The 23,458-nt window shown below is 31.2% G+C and overlaps 1 protein-coding gene across 2 annotated transcripts in view; it reads right to left on the bottom strand.

Annotated features, from left to right (window-relative positions):
• Window positions 1–23,458, bottom strand: part of LOC115877843 (octopamine receptor beta-2R) — a 417,890-nt gene that overhangs the window by 42,489 nt on the left and 351,943 nt on the right. Inside the window, exon 1 of one of the 2 annotated variants that reach the window (XM_030894167.1) lies at window positions 7,153–7,230. The exons of the other annotated variant lie outside the window; for it this stretch is intronic. The gene's annotated coding sequence lies outside the window, so the exon portion shown is untranslated. Of the gene's footprint in view, window positions 1–7,152; window positions 7,231–23,458 lie in introns of those variants that run through there. 2 annotated transcript variants of the gene reach the window in all.

The raw sequence follows: 23,458 nt of genomic DNA, 5'->3' as shown, positions 1-23,458 counted from the left end.
AGACCGAGTTCTTTCAAAACTGGAATAAAAAATGCAGGTCCGTTGGCCGCTGTATCTCACAATGCAAGTTGGCCGCTGTATCTCACAATTTATCAGCTAATTTAAAAATCTTAAAACACTGTCAAATAGCCCTAATAAAGTGGCTATGAGAATGTGCAATTAGTTTTTTGACTTTCTAAAAAGTAACGACAGGAAAAAATAAAATTGATTTTTAAAAAAATCCGTTTTTCCACTCAAACTCAGCAATCCTTGAAATTTTTAAAACTTTTTAGATGGCCTTTTTGGTGAATATCCCAAGGCGCAACTTTGCCTCAATTTAACCATCTTGCAACCATCTTCGTATTTATGACCGTTCCCGAGATACCAATGCTCGTACCCCGAATTTGGATCACCGTGTATACAAAACCAATATTATCGCCAGAAATATAAGAAAATTATACTAACTATTTATAAAAGAATCGTATGTTTGAGGAGAGCGCAAAGACCTCGAGAGCCTCTAAATTTAGAGATCCTTTTACAATAAGCTCTATCATAACTGTAATCAGAGCGCCAACAGCATCGGACTAGTTGAATCAGTAAATTATTTAGAAAGCTTCCGTTTTCCCCCATTCGTTTACTGCGCCGCGCTCTTTAACAGCTATTTAATATATTTCAACGCGATCCCGGGAAATTTCGAAATTATGCATCCTACATGAAGCATGCATGCCTCAGGATTCAACAGAGAAAATAATACGATAAATATTTTAGACTATAAATTTGCCGTTCTAGGAACTATTCTGGAAATTTAGACCTAAATTTACTGCGATATGTTAATAATTCGGGAAAATGTATAAAGCGTGTAGGTATTATATATTATGTTGGTACGGTATTATCGTGGAATAACTGAAAATGGAAACTGATCAGAATGTGAATACCTAGAAAACTATATTCGAATTCGAATTATTTATTACTTTATGTGTGTTTGTTCCTATGGTCAAAAAGTTTTACGACCCAGCTAACATTTATAGAGAAGTATTTATTTCTCATCGAGCAAAGCCTTTTAACGATTAACCTGTTAATACTTAATTATTGAAGATAAAATGTAATGTTTTATGCATTTAACCTACGTGTTGTACCTATTTTTATGCCAGAAATGTTTCGCGAAATATTTCTTGAAACATTCCACGAAGGCGTTTCTCGAATTACTTTTAGAAGTAAACTCAATGCTTTTCTTATGTTGCGGATAATCTTGGCCTGTCTCGGTCGCAAACTCCGAAACTGATCAAAATCGACAAACCGTGATTGGTTGTTTGTTTTTTTATTGTCATTGGAATTGGAATCGGTCCTTGGAATGTAATTAAAGAAATATCATCGTAACAACAGAAATTTTAGGAACGGCCAGATTTACTTATTTAACTGAGATTTATGAAAAAAGTTCTTTGTCTCGGGTATAGAAACCGACACGTCGTGGAAGTAGCTCGAGACAAAACGAAATTGAACGAGACAACAGGAGACAACCGAAAGTCGCCAAAAAATATTCCCCCACGTTCTTCTCCGCAATTTCACGAGAAGTTTTTAAGAAATGAAAATAAGCCAATACACACGGAAACAAACCGAGACAACCGGAGATAAGCCGATACGACACAAAGTTAAATGAGGAGACCTTGATCTGCTTCGGACTGTTTTCTGCATAGTGTAGAGGGTGTATTAATTGTGATTTACTATATTCAATACCGTAGGTATCTTGAAAAAATGTTATTAATTTTAGGGGAATCCCACTCTAACTAATATTTCTATTCACTTTTAGTTATAAAATTTGGAACTAAACAAACTCTTAATAAAACATTTTTTTTAATTATATTTTTATATACTTTTACAAAAATGAATATTTTTTATGGTTAAAAAATACTACGCATGTGGGTTTTCATCAATGAAAAATTTATAGTCCTAGTGTTGATTTATTAATTGCCACTCTAATTTGCTGGTCTCTAATTTCTGGGAAAATCCATTCCCATAAACATAGTTTATAAATAGAAAATGCAACAGAAGGAACAACTAAGCTGGTAAATAAATGAAACATATGCCTTATTTCAGATGCATTAGATAATAATGAACTAACCACTCAATGAAAATGAAATAATGAATTTTAGAGTCTGACTGAAATATTCAAAGAATGGAAGAGACAGAAAAATAGTATATACTATAAAAACTATAATCTTAAATTACAGTTGAGGATTGGAACCTTTCGCGCTAGAACAGCAATAAAATAATAATTCACGCCTGAATTCACCACAATACACCAAAAAACTTTTTTAAACATTGGACGCCCGTTTTGCTTTATATTACTGACTGCCATGTTAGCATCATCAATAAATAATTCAAACTAAATTCAGTTTTAATCATCTGCTGACGATGGTTAGCGAAATGCGCGTCCAGTGTTTAAAAAAAGTGGTGTATTTTTTTTTGGTGTATTGTGGTGAATTAGTGTTTTATTTTGCTATCAATAATTTTAAAAATAAATAGGCAATTAATTATTGTTGCTGATATAATAAAAATATTTTCATCCCATGAAAATCTTATAAATGGTGAATAAGTTTTCCCCATTTCATTTTACAGAAACATGTATTTGAAACTTTTTAAAGAACTCCTTAAAATAAATCAAATTTTTTAATGATTACGAATTCGTTCTTGAGTTATGAGAGATAAAAAATACTAAATTAATAAAAAAATAATACCGTCCTAGAACACTCGAATTAGACTTTATTGTTGCCAAAAATAATTTTAAAAGAAATCATTTTTTAATTTCATATTCATGTCATTTTGACTTTATACGTGCTAAATATAATTTGTAAATATGAATAACACGACTAAAGAAAAATAATAGTTTAGTGGTATTGTGACAGAAAAAATCTACAGGCTGTAAAGTATTTATAGTGTTATTATTATTAAGTGTGTAATAATTGTGTGTGTGTTATAATTATTAGTGTTATATCTGCATAATTTCCAAATATGCTAGACTAGGTAACCAGGTGAAAACCAAGTATCAAGTACAAGAATACTTGGAGAAATAGTCAAAAAACATCGTACTACTGCTTGGCGAATTTGTAGAAGCATAGTTTTAAGTCATTTAAATATTTCTGAACACCAAGAATTATTGGACAGAGGTGCAGAACGTAGGGCAAATTTTATCCATTTTTTAATTATTAACGGGAATTTTTATAATCTTGTGAATTATTTAGTGTTGGTTTGGTTTTGTAATAAATATTTTTTTTTTGAAGCAGTGCCTTTACTTATCTTTAAAATATATTTGATTTTTAAAAGATTTTCGTATGTTTTCGTTGAAGAAAATTAAAATAGATTTGTCATATTGTAACGTAACTAATGTGATTGTTATGTTTGTTTGATCAGGACCGCATTATTTTTGCCTAATTTAGTATTTTTGTACCTCTCATAACTCAAGAACGAATTCATATAAACCATTCAAAATGAACAAGTTGATTCATTTTAAGTTCTTCAAAAAGTTTCAAATAATTTTTTCTGTAAAATAAAATGACGTAAACTCATCCATCATTTTTAAAATTTACATGGGATTTCCTATGTCCAGGTGGGCAATGTAACACACGGTATATTATTTATTTAAATTGTGAAAAGATAAGTTATTTCGGCAGATACGCCATTTCAATATCCTTTATTAGATATCAAATGCTGTAATCATTAATATCAAATGCTGTAATCATTTTCTAGAAAATAGTATTTATGTTAAAATTAATTAAAATTCAGTAATTAAAAAAAACAATTCGACGCTCTTACAGGTATGCTAATATCACACAATTATCCAAAAGCTATGCAAAAGCTACACATCTATCCAAAAAGTAAACAAAAATATTCATAAACCTATCATAAAGCTATTGCATATTTTTAGCCGACCATACCAACAGGTATGGTAGGCTATTAAGATCGGCAAAAAAAAGTTTTTTCAATTTCACATTTTTGTTCAAAATGCCTTATTTGGGTCATAAATGACCTAAATGCAAAATATTTTCATGGTGTCTGTCTGTCCGTCTGTCCGTCTGTAACACGATAACTCAAAAACCGCTAAACTGATTTTAACCAAATTTGGCACAAAAATACTGTGGCACGAAGAATCTGGCCATTAGTTTTTGGTGGGGGTGGGGGGTTGGTAAGGGGGTATGAGAGGGGGTTAAAAGTTTAAAAAAATCATAACTCCAAAATTACAATAACTAGTGAAACGCGGTTTTCAATTTAAGATTAGGAATAATATTTGCAACAAAATTTGTAATAACATCAAAATTAGTCAAAGTAGCAGTTTTAGAGATAATAAAAAAATTGGAAAATTCCTTTACTTTAAAACTAAAGAACTGCCTACCAACTTTTTTTTAACATATTTTAGTATGGGCCGCTATACCGGCGCCAATTTTTTACATAAATTGCAGCAATGCATTAACATTATTTAATAATCGTTAAATAGTGTTAATCAATAATAATAAATTAAAATTATATAAATAAAAAATATTATGTTTACGAAACTTAAAACTGAATCGATTAGTAACATTACGTTTTATTGATCGATTTATAATCAGAAGTTTAGACATAAAAATATATTTTTATATTTGTATTTAGAGACAGCTTTTATGTAAATAATTACTGTGAAAGCAAGTAAAATTATACTTAATATTTATTTTTAACACAGGCAATTAATAGTGATATGCTAATATGAATAAAAAAATAATTTTTGGAATAAATTTAACGTAACAAGTTGATATTGTCCAACAAATCAAATTAATTTGGTCCGTACCATAGAGTTAAAAATTAAAAGTCTTAATTGAGTTAATGTATAATATATTAAACATACGCATTTATATTCGATTATCTCTATTTTTAAATAAAACTGGGCCTATTTTTACAAAATATGCTGGGATTTATTAATATGTCGACAATTTTTATGTTACTTATTTAATATATTAATTTTAAACTAAATAAATACATTTATGTTTTTTTACTTTACAATTTCCATCTGAATAAATAAATAGTGCACTAAAAATTCACTATACCTATAGATTTTAACAATGAATATTTAAAAGGTTTGTCTTTTTGATTTATTAACACTCACAACAAATATCAGGTTAAAAAGAACCAAACAGATATTTTATAAAAAAAATAAAATCTCTAAATTTCATAAAACGAATAACGAAAAGCAAATTAGCTTTATGCAATAATTATTGATTAATCTTTATTTGATAAAACCCTATTATAAGTCGTTAATTCGGTGTCATTTTTAAAGAGAAATATAGGACAAGCTACTTTTTTATAATACAATACACGCACAATCACTACAATCAAATGATAATCACCAAAGCCACCTCGTCATTTTGAAGAATAACATCAAAAAGTGACGATAATTAAAAAAAATGCAAAATATTTGTGGCAAGTTCATTTTGCTCTAAAAAATTATCCAAGACATGAGTCGTGAAAATCATCTGAGTGTATATTCACATTTTTAAGTTATATATTTATTATATTATTTTATAAACTAAATAAAACGATATTTTATCTTACACATGTGCGATTTGTAGAATTTGGAAACTTGTAATAGGTAAGTTTTTGTTAATATCTTTATTTTTTGGATTCCGTAACTCAAAAGGAAAAAACGGAATCTTTATGGGATTACTTTGTCGTCTGTCCGTCTGTCAAGACTCTTTATTAAAACCGATTTAAAATCTCGAGATTAAAACTATATACTCAGGTGTATAATAAGCTGTGGAAAAAAAACTTTGGCGTAAAAAAAGATACGGCCGTTTATGCCGCATAAAACGTATATTTTGACATTATCAAGGCACATATGAAAATTTATAGGGTATTTTCCGTTGGCCTAGAACTATGAAATTTGGGCAGGGATGTGTCTTAGTGCCTGGGATGTGTTACCTCCTCTCTTATTCAACATATTCATGGCAGCGCTCTCCATTATAGTGGACAGCAAACTGTAGGAGAGAGGATTGGGCATTAGATACAGATATGACGGCGGTCTGTTCAACATTTTGCTCAGGGCAAAACACGTACAAAATTCATCACAGAACTGCAATACGCTGATAACTGCGCTCTAGTTGCAAACACGTTACAACAATGCCAATTACAAGAAATGTTGAACACATATACCTGGGCATACGAGGCTTTGGGCCTTAAGCTAAACATCGACAAAACCAAAATCATGTGCACTCCCTCAGAAGATCATAACCATATAAAAATCGGAGAAGAACTATTGGAATATGTAGCGGAATTTAATTACCTCGGCAGTCTGATGTCGGAAAAGGCCAATATCGACTCTGAAATTCAGCACAGGATTAGCAGCGCCTCAAGAGCATTCTGGAAATTAAAAGACAGGGTTTTCTACAATCATGACTTGAGTACAAAAACAAAACTTGCAGTGTACCGAGCAATTATAATCCCCACAAGACAACTCTTAAGAATCCGGTGGTTCCATCATGTCTCAAACGTATCGGTCCTTGAAAAAGCTAACTGCGAGAGTATTGGTTACAAAATCCCGCTTAAGATGGGCTGGTCACTTATGCAGAGTGCAAGAAAACCGCATACCAAAATCTCTGCTTTACGGTGAGTTTGTAGACGGTAAGGGGAGGCCGGGTGGACAACTCAAAAGGTACAAGGACATTTTCCACGAAAACTTAAAGGGGATTAACATGCAGAATCATTATATAAATAACATCACGTATCGGGCTTTTCAGTCACAGAAAAGCTCATGAAAGAAAACGCCTTGCGTGACCATCTTTTGATGCGTGTCGAATACTCGTCAGCGAGTAATGGCAGTATGTATGTATGTATGAAATTTGGCAAATAAGTCCGTCTTAGAACTGTACGTTTGTAATTAAATCATAAAAATATAAATCTTTATACGGAACTGGTGAGCACTTGTCCGTTTTTTAATATCTACAACACATTTTTGAACATAAGGAAACAAAATTAATATTAAATATACACTAAAAATCTTTGGAAAATGAAAATTCGACAAAATGAACAGCTATGTTGGAAACAAAAAATAAACACGCTTTACACATTCCCCGTTTAAAAATATAGAAAACACCAATGCTTCAGTGTAACTTAACTACCTCAAGAAATCAACAGAGCAAACAACTAACTTACCAAACTTTAGTTGGCACCCCTACTTCGCGGTTCACCACTCCACCCACTAATTTCCCGAAAATAATAAATAAAATAAACATATCGCAAACATAGAAATCGAAGGTGAGATACAGTAAAAAATGTCAGCGACACTTTCCAACGTTCGATGGAAGGAAGGGGGCAGGAAAAGACAAAAATAAGTCGGTCGACGAAAATATCTTTAGAAGCTTTGTGACATCGATAAATTTAACATTTTTGCGAAAACAATTTAGTAAATTTAGATACGTCCAGTTAAAAATTAAGCGTGGTACAATCGTTGCCAAATTGGTTTTTATTTCGGTAGTATGGTGAGTGTAGTAAGTTACCAGACTTGATTTCTTGTCAGGCTGCAGCGTTTGATGTATCATGCCACCGATTCAGTTAATATAACGTGGCCAGTTACCTTGTCATTATTTAAATTGAATGCAGTGCAGTGCCTTTATTTCAGTGTGTTTATTTAGTATCGAATTAGTGTTGTGAATGTGAAGTATAATGCTAGATAATATACCGGGTGTCTTAGTTCATAATGATGGGAGTTTCTTATTCGTTTGAAGTACAAAAGAAAATTGTATAAAAATTCAGATTTACATGTAGTTTGATTTAGTTTAATTCTATTGGCATTTATATTATCTTATTCGAATTTTTTTCTAGTGAATATAGTGATTTTTGTTAATGTGTGAATTTTATGTGAATGTGTGAATTTTATTATTCAGTTCTTTGCTATGTGACTGTGTTTTTTATTCTTTATAGCATGACATCATATTAAAAGGAGTGACACTTTTAATATTGACATTTTATGTGTGACACACACAATGCACAAATTAAGATGAAATTCAGTTATGTGTGTAATTTCAAGAAAAATTTACTGTTTCCTATAAGCTCTATATACCTATATAAATTTTATATAAATTTTAAAAATGTACAACAAGAGATCTCCATTTTATTTTAGAAAAAAATATTTGTAACTTTTTAAATCACTCTTTAAAAATCGTTCATTTTGAATGGTTTATAGGAATTCGCTATGAGAGATAGAAAACTATTTTTTTCCATAGCAACTATTAAAATTGCCTTATATCTATCAAAAATAGTAGATAAAATAGTACTTTAACCGCAAGGGTAGGTTAAATGATACTTTAACAGCGAGGATAGGTTAAAAACTTTATTTCTTCTCGCGCGTTTTTTAACAGCTTCCATTTTTGAAAATGTTTGTATTCCTTTTCATAAGTTATTCGGGATTTAAATAGAAATAGTTTGGATATGGTGTTTGTCGCCTCAGCATGAATATCTGTTGGTAATTTACTTATTTCGTTTTGAGCCATTTCGGGCTCCAATTAAATCAGCAATCGACACGAAAGAGAATTAAAAAATATTGACTCAAAACTGAGAACTAAAGAGACAGTTTTATTTATTTGTCAAATTACATAGAAACCCACGCCAATCCAGCACAATATTTTTTTCTACTCGTAATAAATTCTTTGAAATAATAATTTCTGAATATTTTTTAAAATGTAACTCGCTATGGAAAAAATATTGTTTTATATACGATGATAAAATTGCATTATCGTCTCCCGAAATTAATTCACTCGCGATTTCATCGTTAGTGAATTGTCTGTCCATAGACAAAATCCTTGACAGTGATAATCTTTGATGTGCCATTTTAATTTCAAAGTAGTTTATTTTATTTTACAAAGAAATAAGTTGGTACAATTGGAACGCAAAGCGGGAAATTAATATATTTCTTTAAAATTTTAATGACAAATGATTACTTCAATATATTATGAAAAATATCTGTATAAAACAGAAAAAATCTAATCGAGTTATCGTATTTCAGAATAAAAATATACGGTGTGTGTGAGTACAAAATCAACAAGAGTGTATGTTAAACAAAACACCACATACAAATAATCTATAAAAAGAACTTATTTCTTACTTTCAAACTTTCTGGAAGAAACCTGCATTTATATCGTACAAATAAAAAAGTTTTAGTATTGCACAGGAATCAATAAAACAAAATATTTTATTAATAATACAATTTCAATAATTTACACTCATTAAATTTTATACCTTAAAAATTGGTTAAATAACTTTAATCATTTTTTAAACCAGTACCTTTGGCCTTATCTTTCTACAGTACTAAAATCTGTTATTATTTACCTATCATGTGATGTCTTTATTATACAGCTATTCCAGTTTTTAGTACCATATACGAGATGGTATACAAATTTTATTGGTCGCTAATATAATTCTCTGGGCACTGAATATAAACTGTGCTCTGGGTCTACACTTAATTTTCCCTCGAATTTTCCTCCGCTTAACTTTAAAAGCACAAAACACGTGTAATAACACGAATCAAAATGGAAAAGCAATTTGCAAATATTTATGATTTTCCAAAACGCAGGTTATTTGACATAATTCGACAAAAATTAATTATAACCTATAAATTGGCAAGAGTTTAACACAATTTGATAAGTCTTAAAAATCTTAAGTCTAGTTCATACGTATCTGCGCCCATTTTCAAATATGATCTGTCATTTTTGAAACAAACCAATAATATAATAGCTCTCGTATATAGCGTTTAACGCCTTGGGAGTAGCAAGGTACAGCTTGCCATACTAGGGCCGTTCGGTATACAAGGAAGGTAATGTGGCTAGCACTACGCTTCAACCGCCTATTATTACCTCAGGATTGTGAATCCCAAGTACTCATTTAAGGCTGAGTCGACCTAGGTACCCAAACTATTTTTATTTTAATAAAAATAGTCGGCTGATGAAATGCCGGGTGTGGGAATCGAACCCACTACCTTCAGATTGGTAGACGAGAGCCTGTACCTCTACGCCACCGAGCACCTAAAATGGTTAATCCTGTTTATACTTTTCTAAATCTCCATACCGTTTTCGAGAAAATTTAAAAAAACCTGAAAACATGGCTGAGTTCTAAAAATCAAAGGTTTTTCTTATTAATTTTGATTAACGTCATATTTGTGTTAAACTACCACATTCTCCGATAACTTTTGCCAGCCTTTCCGTAGCATTGAACTAAATAATTTTTGTGCTTCTTTAACATTTTAAAACAGAAAAAAATATGACGTTAATTAAAATTCTATCAATAACAATCTATCCAAGATGAAATCGGAATGATATTACTATAGAAACACCTTTTGATTTTTAGAACTTAGACTAAAATTCAACTATATTTCATGTTTTTTTTAATTTCTCTATAATGGTATGGAAATTTGGAAAAGTATAAACGAGATTAACCGTTTTAGAACAAAGCAAAAATTATTATGAAGAATGCATTTTTCTCAAAAAGTCAATAGTAAAAAAGTGTTTCCTCTTGTGAAGACAATCCGAGATTAGACATACTGTATAAAACCATCTATATTTAACTTAAAAAATATTAGAAACTTTTTTTAATCAAATAAATGGATTGGTCTGGACGTCATCTGCCTTTTTTTCTGTCATCGTCTGTCGAAACCTTACCTGAGTCGAAAAACAGAGTATATACGGCTTTTCAGACTTCATGTATTATTATTCTGTACATTCCACATGAACGTGCTCTATATAATAATATCCAGCCATCAATTCCAAAATTATCAATGAAGTCGAAGGAAGAGAAAACATAGCGGGATAAAGGGAGACATTTTTTTGACGATACGTTGACAGCCTCCCCACTAATGGAGAAATCTCACTAACATCGGCAGGCGGCGAACGTCCTAATGGGCTCACATTTCTCTGCCTGTTTTCTTTCTTTTTTCCGAAAGGGGCTCGTTTCGCACCTGCGTCACGTCCGGCTCTAAATTTATTGGCCCGGGCTAGGCTCGGTAATTTCAGCAATTTTTTAATGAGACAGTTAAAAAGACTAAAACGAAATGGACTTTAAATGAAGTTTGATTTTAACGCTTTTTTATCTCTCCTCGAGGGTATTTTTATATACAGGATGGCCCGAAATGTATTATACGGAAATTTCTGCACATAAACATAAGTAAAAAAAAATATATAAATCTATGTTCTAAAATGCTTAGTTTCGGAAGTACAGGGTGTAGAAATTTCATTTTTATTTCGATTTTTTCCAAATAATTTATGAAGTAACTTTAATATTTGGATGAAAATTGGTGTCTGGAAGTTTTTTGATATGAGAAATTTGATTTTGATGCCTCTATAACTAAGAGTCATTTAGTTATAGAGGGCGCCAACTACATATTTTTTAAATGGTTTAAAGAGTAATAACTTTTCTTCCGTAACGGTATAAAACTACTGAGTAGAAAAAATATACATTTACGTTTTTTTTTTCGTAAAAAAAGTCCCTTGGTAAAACTCGTTACGACTAATGATTCTTGAGATATTAGAAATCGAAATTATCAATACCTGTCATCATTGACATAAATTCAATATGTTGACTAAATTAATGATATTAGACTGAAATCATAAATTTGAAATGTTTTTGTGCTTAAAGTTCGATAGAAACTGTTTTATCATCATTTTTTCGAATAAAAATTTATGATTAATTTAAAAAAACAATAAAAACTTCATCAAATTTATTATTTCAAATAACTACATCTACTCAACGTGTCTATTTTTCTCAATAATAACATGTATTGACTATTTCCATTATAAATATTTTGAGAACGGTTGCTCATAGCGATTTTTTTTAACAAGAGACATTTATTACGTAAAAAGTCACGGAAATGTATATTTTTTCACTCAGTAGTTTTATACAGGTACATATACGAAAAGTTATTACTCTTCGAAACAGTTAAAACACATGTAGGTGGCGCCACATACAAATAGACATCAAAATAAAATTTCTCATGTGAAAAAAAAGTTCGATAAAAATCAAATTTCTACACCCTGTCTCCGAAACTAATGCCCACTTGCACCGTTTGTATAAACTTTGTTTAAAGACTAAACAGTGATTAACTATAATAAAATATGTATAGTTAATCACTGTTTAGCCTTTAAACAAAGTTTATACAAACGGTGCAAGTATTAGTAAGCATTTTAGGACATATATTTAAACGAACTTTTTTACTTATTTCCATCTGCAGAATATCCTGCCGAAGTTTCCGGAATACAGTTCGGACCACCCCTTATAATTCGCGTACTTTGTGATTTTTGCAAACATAAGCTACGTTCTTGTTAAACCAAAAGTACCTACAGCAAGCAAAATTATCATAGGCCCCTTACTTTCTATATTTTAGGTGCATTTTGATTTTAATTTGAATTTGAATTTTGCAATTTTCGATACCTTCTATATGAGATAACATAGAACAACATTTTTGCATTTACTTACCGACAAGATTTACTAAACGCTAAAGCCATGGACACATTGTTCTTACGTGTTGTGTTATGTTGTGACGTTACGCAAGTTTACTGACATCATGCTCTTATATTACAGGACCCGGCTACAGTTATTATTACGCTCATCCTACTTTTTAATCAAAACCTAATTTAGAACCAGTCCGAAGTGTACTCCGGAAACTTCGGCAGTATATTCTACAGATAAAAATAAGTAAAAAAATTCGTATAAATGTATGTCTGAAAATGCTTAGTTTTGAAGTTACAGGGTGTGGAAGTTTCATTTCTATTTAAATTTTTTCGAAATAATTTCTGAAGTAACGTTAATATTTCGATAACAATTGGTGTTTCGATAACAATTGGGAGCTTTTTGACATGAGAAATTTGATTTTGATGTCAATATGACTTCTATTTGTAGGGGGTAATAACTTTTCATCTGTACCTGTATAAAACTACTGGATGAAAAAATATATCTGCAGAATATACTGCCGAAGTTTCCGGAATACAGTTTGGACCACCCTGTATATTATTATTCCATCTTTACTATAATGTCCATATCTAGTTATTTGCGTTGACTAATGACATAGTAAAAAGCACTATAATTCTTAAGCCGGTCCCAGATACTACATGCATTTGGCGAATATTCGGTATTCGAGCTTATTCGCGTAGCGTGTGGGAGGTTACCTTCAACGAAGATTTGTACTTCGTCATTTTCACGGCGGTTGCCGGTAAACTGGCACGAATCGAAGAGCTCGTAGAGCGGCGTAGTCAACTTCGGAATTACTCCCAGACGCTATGGCTATTTGTTTACGTGTTTTTTGTGTTTTAGCGGCGCGCTCCCCTACGCGTTGCTCTACTACGGGAAATATTTGTCACTGGACGCATTTTTACAAATAACGTAGCGTGTGGGAAGGTGGCCGAAGCCGCAGTACATAATTCGAATGTTCGCACATTCGCCAAATGCACGTTGTGTCTGGGACCGGCTTTATTCGAATAAAAATAAAATGTATAATGTATTTGTAAATTTAAAGTGGATCGTTATAAATAAAATATAGGCTATATATTTTATTATTTATGTGGCAATATCGTTTTCCAATTAAACAATATATTCCATTTTTTTCTTCGATGATTTATTTTTAGTCCCAACTACGTGCTTGGGTATTTTTATGGCGCAGAAATAGTAGTTAGGCCGATCGAAACGCCAGCTGCAGGATTAGGTTTCGCAATTTAGGGTGAGCAACGGTGTACAATAGGCTTCCGTGTACAACAACCGACAATTATATGACTGATATTTTCAGAATAATGGCGCAAAATCACTAAAATAACGTTTCTAGATTTGATTTATTGTTTCATATAAAATAGCAGGGAAAATAGGTAGATCTATTTTTAATTTTAAATAAAAGAGAGTGATACTTTTTTTTAACACAGAATTATTTTTATATTTTATGATACAATTTAGTTTTAAAGTCATTACAATTTGTATTTTAAAGACAATAATTATTTTATTCTAACAGAAAAGGAAAACAAAAAAATAGTAAAAGTAGGCTATAAAAATATTTTCACATTCAGTTCTACGGCTAAGTTCCATTAAGTTAATATAGTGAGATTTCTTTTTTCTAACTGAATCATGTTGTGTCAAAATAAAACACTAAATCACCACAATATACCAAAACACTTTTACTTTTACACTGGACGCGCGTTTCGCTAACCACGTCAACATCATCAGCAGATGATTATAAACTGTTAAGTTAATAAAAGTTTATAATCATCTTCTGATGATGCTAACGTGTTTACGAAACGCGCGTCCAGTGTATTTTGGTGTATTTTTTTCAGTGTGTTTTGGTGTATTGTGGTGATTTAGTGTTTTATTTTGCTATTGTAACACCAAAGGTTCCAACCCTCAACTGTAATTAATCATGTTAACTGGCGCCTTAGTAATTTTCCAGTCAAAAATCTTTCTACTTTCGGAATTAGAAATCTTAAATTATATTGAACAAGGATAATGAATTTAATACTCCTCTTTAACTATACAGGGTGTCCCAGAAATAAGTGCAAGTATTTTAAGGGGTGGTAGATCTCGATAAAAGAAACATATTATATTCTCTTTATCGTTTTTCAAATAAGTCCAAAATAACGGAGTTATTTTACTTTGAAAATTTCCAAAAAAATGATTTTTTGCTAAATTTTTCAGAAACACTGGATCTTTTCTGGATTTTCTTTCTTGTAAATTTAATCTAATACCTATGTTGCCATATTATCAAGAAATTATGTTTTTTAACTAAAAGCTAAAAAAAATTCCAAAAAATTTTGATTTTTCAAATTTTTTTTTTCGCGATAAAAACCTTATAGGCGTGTTTCTCGCGTTGAACTATACTACCAGTTAAAATACTTGCACTTATTTCTGGGACACCCTGTACAGGGTGAGTCTTAAATAAGTGCAAATATTTTAAGGGGTCTCGATAAAAGAAACATATTTTCTCTTCACCGTTTTTCAAATATGTCCAAAATAACCGAGTTATTTTACTTTGAAAATTTACAACAAAATATACTGTTTTATTAGCTATGTCATATCTATATTAATTGATTAAGAAATTATGTTTCTAACTAAAATTTAAAAAAAAATCCCATTTTCAAAAAATTCCAAATATTCAAAAAAAAATGTTCCCGAAAAAAACATCATAATCGTTTTTCTGGGGTCGAAATATATTACCGCTAAAAATATTTTCACTTATTTAATACTCACCCCGTATAATGGTGTGAATAATAGAGATTTGCGCAATTTACTTCTAATAAACTATGATTTCTTAAAATAATTCATTATATAGGTTGAGTTTTCTACGAGGTTCTCTATGGGTATTTTGGAAACTACTGAAGATAGAGAGTCGGTTAAATGGGAGAAGAATTGCAGTTTTGTGGGGTCATAAATATGCTCCTTTCAGATTTTTGAAAAAGTTCATGGCTTACTAGATATTTCGAAAAAAACAAATTTCTATTATTTCAAAAATTGTCCCTAATTCCATTATAATCTATTGTAGACAAAAAGTTTTCAAATAAATGTAGTAAATATTTTTTTTCTTTAGAAAAAATCGGAGAACACAAACTTATTAGGGATGTGATTATCTACAACTTTTATCTGAAAACTTTTTGTTTAAAATAGATTATAATGAAATTAGGGATAATTTTTAAAATATCCAAAATTTGTCTTTTTCGAAATATCTAGTAAGCCATGAACTTTTTCAAAAATCTGAAAGGCGCAATTTATGACCCCACAAAACTGCAATTCTTTCCCCATTTCTCCTAACCAAACCAAACTTTAAAGAAAGAAATTATTAAAATATTTGACCAATTTTTCATTTTTCAATATCATATTGAATTAACATTTCTTTAATAATTTAAAATAATAATATTGAACACATATTCTTATATATTATATATACATAATACTAAGAAATATATAATACTACCGTATGATCGAAAAAAAAACGGCGTCCAGTTAGCTGGGAAATGACGATCGATGACATTTCCCATATAAATTTACATATAAAATGACAGCGATCTTCATTTCATAGCCATCGCTGATGCCGTTTTTATTCGATCATACGGTATAGTAGAGAAGATTTGAAGATGAAAAATATACTTTTATAAGATATAAAGTTATAATAACGGAAAGAAACTGGAAGGGCCTAAAAGAAATATACATCACCCGCATTCGCATAAAACTGTCAGTTACTGTGAACATTATGATAACACCAAATTCCATCCAATTCTCTAACACACATATTTTTAGAACTTTTCTCTCGCCTCGGTGAGGAAAAGCGAAAAGCGAAAAAAAGAAAAACGATTTTCATTTTGCGGTTCCATTTGATTTTTGTAGACGTTAAAGATAGGTAAAATATTAAGGCTCTCCTCGCACGACGATTTAAAGAGATAGATCGGTTCGGAAGTGTGGAAAATAGAAAAATGATTCATATTTAATTGAAAAAACATGTGGGAAATGGATATTGCACAGCTAAGTTCAATTAAGTTAATGTAGTCAGATTTCGTCGTAAACTTCAATTTAACCAATTTAACAAACACCATGTTAGTGTTCTGCTGTGATAGTTTCATCAATGGTCCAGCAGGTAAAAGATCATACCATAACGTGGTATACTGATGCTTCCAAAACCAAAGCAGGATCAGGGATAGGAGTACTTGGGCCGAAAACGAAATACTCCGAACCAATGGGCACCTACCCCAGTACACTTCAGGCAGATAGGAGCTTAGATAGGAGCTATCTGAAACAAGAAATATCTATGTCATCCGAGAGTCAAGCGTTAAAAGCATCAACTCGGTTACCATCAATGCGAAGTTGGTTAAAGAATTAGAAAAGTTGAACAAATTAGGCAAAGATAATAAAGCCCTCCTACTCTGGGTACCAGCCCACCAACGGGTAGAAGGCAATGAAAAAGCAAACGATCTAGCTAGAAAAAGTTCGAACACTCTACAAAATAGACTAAACCAACTTAAAGGGGAACTCAAGAACCTGGAAGACTCCATCCGTAACCTGGAATGGGAACCCTCCATCGGTTTAAGACACTCGAAGAAATCTCTCATAATTTACGACCGTGAAAAATCAAAGATTTTCCTTGATTTAAGTAAGAATAATCTTTGGATTGTCACGGGGTTTTTAATAGACACTATCCCCCCAACGAACACCTCAGTAGAAGTTGAAGCTAAGAAATAATGGCGAATGTAGATTCTGTGGGGAAAATGGGGAAACACTAAAACACCTCATCACTAAGTGCGCCTAGACGTCAACCATTTGTGTCATGAACTTTGGTACGACTGATATCGGAGAAAGAACCTCTGTAAAACCGTCTCAGACACTGGCTTTTGCAAAAGCGCTGAGACTGTATGATGAGTAAATTCAAAGAGGACACAATAGATTTGTAAGGTCGCGCTGATTAACCTCTCTCCCATACATTCTCCAAAATGCCTTCCTAGTATATTTGGAAAGAAATCTAAAATGCTACTTACTGTAAATAGAGAAGATTTCAAAAAATATACTTTTGTGAAAAATAGGTTAATCATAACGTAAAGGAACTAGAACGCCTAAAAGAAATATATATCATCGCCATTCGCATAAAACTGTCAGTGTCTACGAATATTGTAATAACGCAGATTTCATCCAAATTTTTAACACACGAATTTTTAGAAGTTATCCCAACTCAACGAAGAAAAAGCGAAACGGAAAAAGGAAAAAGTGATTTTCCTTTATGGTTTCATTTGATTTTTGAGGACGATAAGATAGATAAAATAATATTTTTAGCCAAGAGACATTTTTTACGTAAAAAGTCAGGGAAATGTATATTTTTTCACTAGGTGGTGCCATCTACAAATAGGAGTCATATTGACATCAAAATAAAATTATAAAATAATTATTTTTAAGAGGTTTTTAGCCACGATTTAAACAGATTTCTCAGATTTGTAAGAGGTGTAAAAAATGGAAATATTATTTGTATAATGGAGAAATATTAGGAATGGATATTGCATAGTAAGTTCAATTAAGTTAACATATGCAGAATTATTTTTAACCTCAATTTAATAAAAGTTATAAAAACGCTGTTAATTTTCTGCTGCAAAGATTTCCATTGCGTTTGATCTTTGAAGTAAATCTTAAATGATATTAAAATTCTACAGTACTGTATAATAGAGAAGATTTAATTTAGATATCTCGAATTCAGAGGTGTAGAAAATAGAAGAATTATTCATAATTGAAAAAATGTGGGAAATGAATGTTGCACATCTTTTTTTTAACTCCTAATTCTAGCGAGCTCTCTTGTCGACATTTAACTGGCTTTCATGTAATTTCATTGATTGCTATGTCCATGCAATTAATTATCTTTCTTTTTTACAAAAAATTTTGGGCGTTCGTCTTTTTAAACTTTTAATTAAATGTATGGTTTGGTTCGGTTTTCATCAGTTGTCTTGTCAGTAGGTTAGGTTGGGATTTAATTTTCTTACAATATGTAAGCAATGAATTATTAACTTCGTCCCTAACATTCTTGATTTTTAGGTCATTGTGAAGTTGTTTATCTGTTATATAAAATGGGTCTCCAGATATCATACGAAGAGTTTTGGATTGAAGTCGTTGTAAAATGTCTATGTTTGATGTGGATGTTGTGTCCCACAACTGCAAACTATAGGTCCAGATGGGTTTTAGTATGCATTTATACGGGTAGGAGTATATTTTCTAAGGATAGTTTTTGCGTATATTGCGTTTGTGTATATCGCACATCTAAGGTTTCGTTAAGATGTAGTCAGACTTCGTTTGGAATTATAAGTTAATTAAATTAATACACATCTTGTTAATTCTCTGCTACAACGTTTTCATTACGTTTGATTTAAAATATGTTACAGTCGGGGGTTGGAACCTTTAGTGTTACAACAGCATAATAATATACTAAAGTATACCACAATACACTAAAACACTTTTACATTTACACTGGACGCGCGTTTCGCTAACCATGTTAGTATCATCAGCAGATGATTAAAACTAATTTTAAAATTTAAAACTAGTTTCGATCATCTGCTGACGATGCTAACATAGTTAGCGAAGCGCCCGTCCAGTGTAAAACTAAAAGTGTTTTGGTGTATTGTGGTGTTTTATTTTGCAAAACCATATTCCTAGTACTTTCGGAAGAAGGTACTATGTAAAACTATGTGATACTTTTGTGAAATATAAAGTTATTATAACGTAAAGAAACTAGAACGGTCAAAAAAGAGCTAATATATACATCCATCCGCACTCGTATAAAAATGTCAGTTATTGTGAATATTATAATAACACAAATTTCATCCAATTCTCACTCTTGAAACACACATTTTACAACTTGTCTCTTGCCTCATTGACGGAAAGCAAAAAATTTAAAAAGAAAAACTATTTTTATTTTGCTTTTTTATTTGATTTTTCTAGATGCAAAGATAGGTAAAATATTATACAGACCGGACCACCGTAGTAGTAACATAGGCAGAACCGGACGAATTAGCGTATACCCGTCCGCCGGATAAAAAGCAGGCGAAAAAATACGATAAAATAAAAATAGGTAGATATGTGATAAGAATGTTTCAGAATTTGTATTTATTCGTGTTTTAATAGCCAAAACATATGTATTTGTTTGATTCTCGCGACAGTTCTCGTGTAAAATTTATTTTTTAAGTAAAATAATGGATGTTTACGAAGTTCGTGAGAAAATTCAAATTGTAAAATGTTATTTCCAAAATAGGTCTTATCGGGATATACAAACAATTTTTCCACAGACTTTTGTAAACAAGCCAATTCCATCTTTACCTACTGTATCAAGAGTTATTAATAATTTTGAAACACATGTGGGTGCTTGTTCCCACAAAAACACAAAAAGCCTGATGTGTTGATTAATGAAGAACAGGAGTTAAAGCAAGTGTTCATTTGTGCTACCGCGGATCAAAATCCCACGTTTTCAAGTAATCAAATTGCTGAGGTGGTTGTCCTGCCCACAATGCCCGTATTGTTCAAGAATATTTGAACAATACTTTTCCCAACCGTTTAATTAGTGGATATGGAACTATTTTGTGGCCCGCTAGATCACCAGATCTTTCTCCCAATGATTTATTTTTGTGGGGTTATGTAAAATCTAAAGTGTATGGTCATAATAGGGCTAATAATCTGGATGAGCTTCAAGTAAAAATACGAGAGGCTTTCCAAACTATTAGCCCTAATATGTTAGCCAATGTCGGACGGGGATTTTACGACCGCCTAGGCTTCTGTCTAGCACAAGAAGATGGTCTTTTTGAACACTTGTTATAACTTTTTTTATTTAGAGTAATATTTTAGTTTTTTCTGGGTTTAGAGAATTTATTTATTTTTAGTTTTGGCTTGTAAATACACTCAAATATTAGTATTTTCATTTTAAATGTTACCTTAAGTGAAGGTAAACACTTAAAATGAAAATAATAAATACTCGGCACTCCTCGCGTCGTATTCCTAGTCTGTCACGACCGAACCGTCCAAGCACAACTGCAACTGCATACTGCCTGACCAGCCGACTAGCCAAAAAGGGTAAACGTAAATTCGTCCGGCAACTTGCTATGTTACTAGTAGCCTGGTCTTCTCTGTACTATAGGCTCCCTCGCGACGATTTCAAAAGATAGATCCTTAGATGATAGATCGGATTCAGGTCTGAAAAATAAAAAAAAACGAAATGGGAAAACGGATATAAAATGTAAAATGGATATATTGCATAGTAAAGTTTTTTTTAAGTTAATGTAGACAGTTTCTTTTTTACCTTCAATTTATTCAAAGTATCAAGCACCATTTTAATTGTCTGATGCAACGTTTCCATTAGTATGATCCAAAATAACTTCCTAGTACCATCAGAAAGAAATTTAAAATGATACTAAAATATACAGGGTGTTTCAAAACAAATGCGAAAAACTTTAGGGGGTAATTCCTTGTTCAAAATGAAGGGTAGTTTCCTTTATAAACGTTGGGTCAAAGGTCAACCATTAGGGAGATATCGCGGTACAAAGATGGCGGAAAAATAATGTTTTTATTTTTTATCTTGAAAACGAAAAGAGATAGACTAATGAAACTTTATGGAAGCATTACTGTTATGAAAACACACTTTCAGGTAATATTTTTACTTTTTTAAAATGAGTGGAAGGGGTTGAAATAAACAACCCCTATCATTCTTGTTAACAAAATTTAAAGAAAAATCTTATCAAACACATGCAAATGCTTTAATTTGGATAGTTTAGTTTGTTTAGAAACTTTTTTACCTCTTGTGTTTTTTTGATAAACTCACCGATTGGAAATTAAAAAATAAAATGTAAAGCATTACATGTCAGGACAAAAAACATTTTTAGATTAAGAATCTAGTGATAATAACTAGTAGTGGGAATTATCGAATGAATACTATCGAAACATTCGATAGTTGCAATTCATTCGAATAATTCGATAGCTAGTATAAAAACATTCGTTGAAAACTATTCGAGTAAAAATTATCGAATAGATGCGTCATCTGCCTTGAAATATTGTATTCTAGTAATTCGGCAGCAAAAACCATTCATTTATAAAATTCATTCATTTATCAAATTCATTTATTCGTCAGGATCGATTATAATAAAATATTAACTGGATTTTAGTTGTCGCCCGGCGACGTAGGTTTCTTTCCGAGAAACCCGACAGCGGTCGGTGGCAAATCTATTAAAGAAGCCGGTATCTTTGATTTTTTGCGGAGTCATATAAAGATAAGGACACATTATTTTTTTTATTGAGGTGCTAGTATTTACACAGAAAATACATTATGAAGGGCGCTGTTGCCATATATTGGTATTAGTTGATATTAGCAAAGAATATTATTGTTTGGCTTTAGTTAGTTTTAGTATGTATAAATATTTTGCATTTTTTTTTATTAATATTCTGTTGTTAGGTTAGGTTAGATAATAAAATATTTTGGATGCAGGAAAATGATTTTTAATGTTTTTAAGCAAAGACTGGTTTAATAAAAATAATAATAACAGTAATAATTTGTTATACCTATAACAACAAAATTTAAAATAATTTAATATAAACATTTTTTTACGTAGTAGCAAAATATAAACAACAAATTAGATGTCAAAATTATTTATATTAAATCCTATTTAAAAATAATATAGTCTTTAAATTTTTTGTGGCAACGTTGGTTTATTAAATAATAATAATTACAGAACTAATTTGTTATATTAACAACAAACTTTAAAATCATGAAATATAAACATTTATTAATTTTCTAAGCATGCAGTGTAATGGAAAGAAAATATAAATAAAAAATTAGAAATCAAAATTATTTATATTAGGTACTTTATATTACTATTTAAAAATAATATTTACTTTTACAGGCATTTACTTTAAAAATAAATGAAATATTTCTTCGCAAAAAACTACATGTAAGAGAATTAGTATAAACAAAAAATAAACATTGTTAACTTTTTTTATTAAATTGGCACGTGTAAAACTTTCAATTTAATTTTCTCACCCCATAGTTTGAGTTCGAGAACCATTTACTTAACCACATTACTTAAATATGATTATTAAGTTCAACTAATTCGTATTATTAAAACATCTAAAATGCAAATATGTATTTTTAAAATTAATTCTAAGTCCATCTCATCTCTCTTAAAAATTGCTACTTCTTAAATTTCCCATTAAAAAATAGACCTATAGACCATATAAAATAAAATAATTGAAAGATCGGGCTACGGAAAATCACACAAATTTTCGGAAAAATTTTGACACCTGCACACGCACACAATCGTCAATTAAAAAATAACTACTATTTTAGTATTTTAAATATTTTAATAAACGCAAAAATAGCACAGTATTTATAAGGTGAAGTTATAAAAATTTGGAAGAACTAATAATGCACTGACGCACACAAAAATCAAACGAATACTAAATTTCATTTATCAAAAGCATTCGATAGTCGTGGCTCAACGATTACCATTTAGTCGCACGGCGAGGTTGTCACATATGCTTTAGTATACAAATGAATGAATGATTTTATTCGAATAAAACCATTCGATAGTCTAATTCATTCGATAGTTCCCATCGCTAATAATAACGATAATAATAATCATCTAGATAACCGTAGCCAGCAGTATACCTACCGCTATCGTATGCGGAAACGGTACTGCCAGTATCGCCAGCTGTCCGCTGACCTATCCTAACCTCCTATCTTTCCACGCTCTCCTAAAATTCCACTTACCCTTATCCTGTCAACCTTCCCCAACCTGGCAGTTAGGTATAAAATGCAACCAAACCTATGGTAAACATGGTGAATACAAGAAATAAACGATATTCTCAGGGCGAGGGGGACAGCGGGCTGGTCCCCTTCGGAATCGTCCAAATCCGCAGCCTGTCGAGGGTGTCAGCATGGCGGGTGATGCTGCCCCGAGATCTACACTCACCCAACGCAAGAAATAGGACATCCTCCATC

Source organism: Sitophilus oryzae, unplaced genomic scaffold, assembly GCF_002938485.1.
Source record: "Sitophilus oryzae breed Bouriz unplaced genomic scaffold, Soryzae_2.0 scaffold_1499_pilon_pilon, whole genome shotgun sequence".
Lineage (NCBI taxonomy): Eukaryota > Metazoa > Arthropoda > Insecta > Coleoptera > Curculionidae > Sitophilus > Sitophilus oryzae.
The sequence above is the reverse complement of the archived record's forward strand: the minus strand, read 5'-3'. Positions and strand labels throughout refer to the sequence as shown.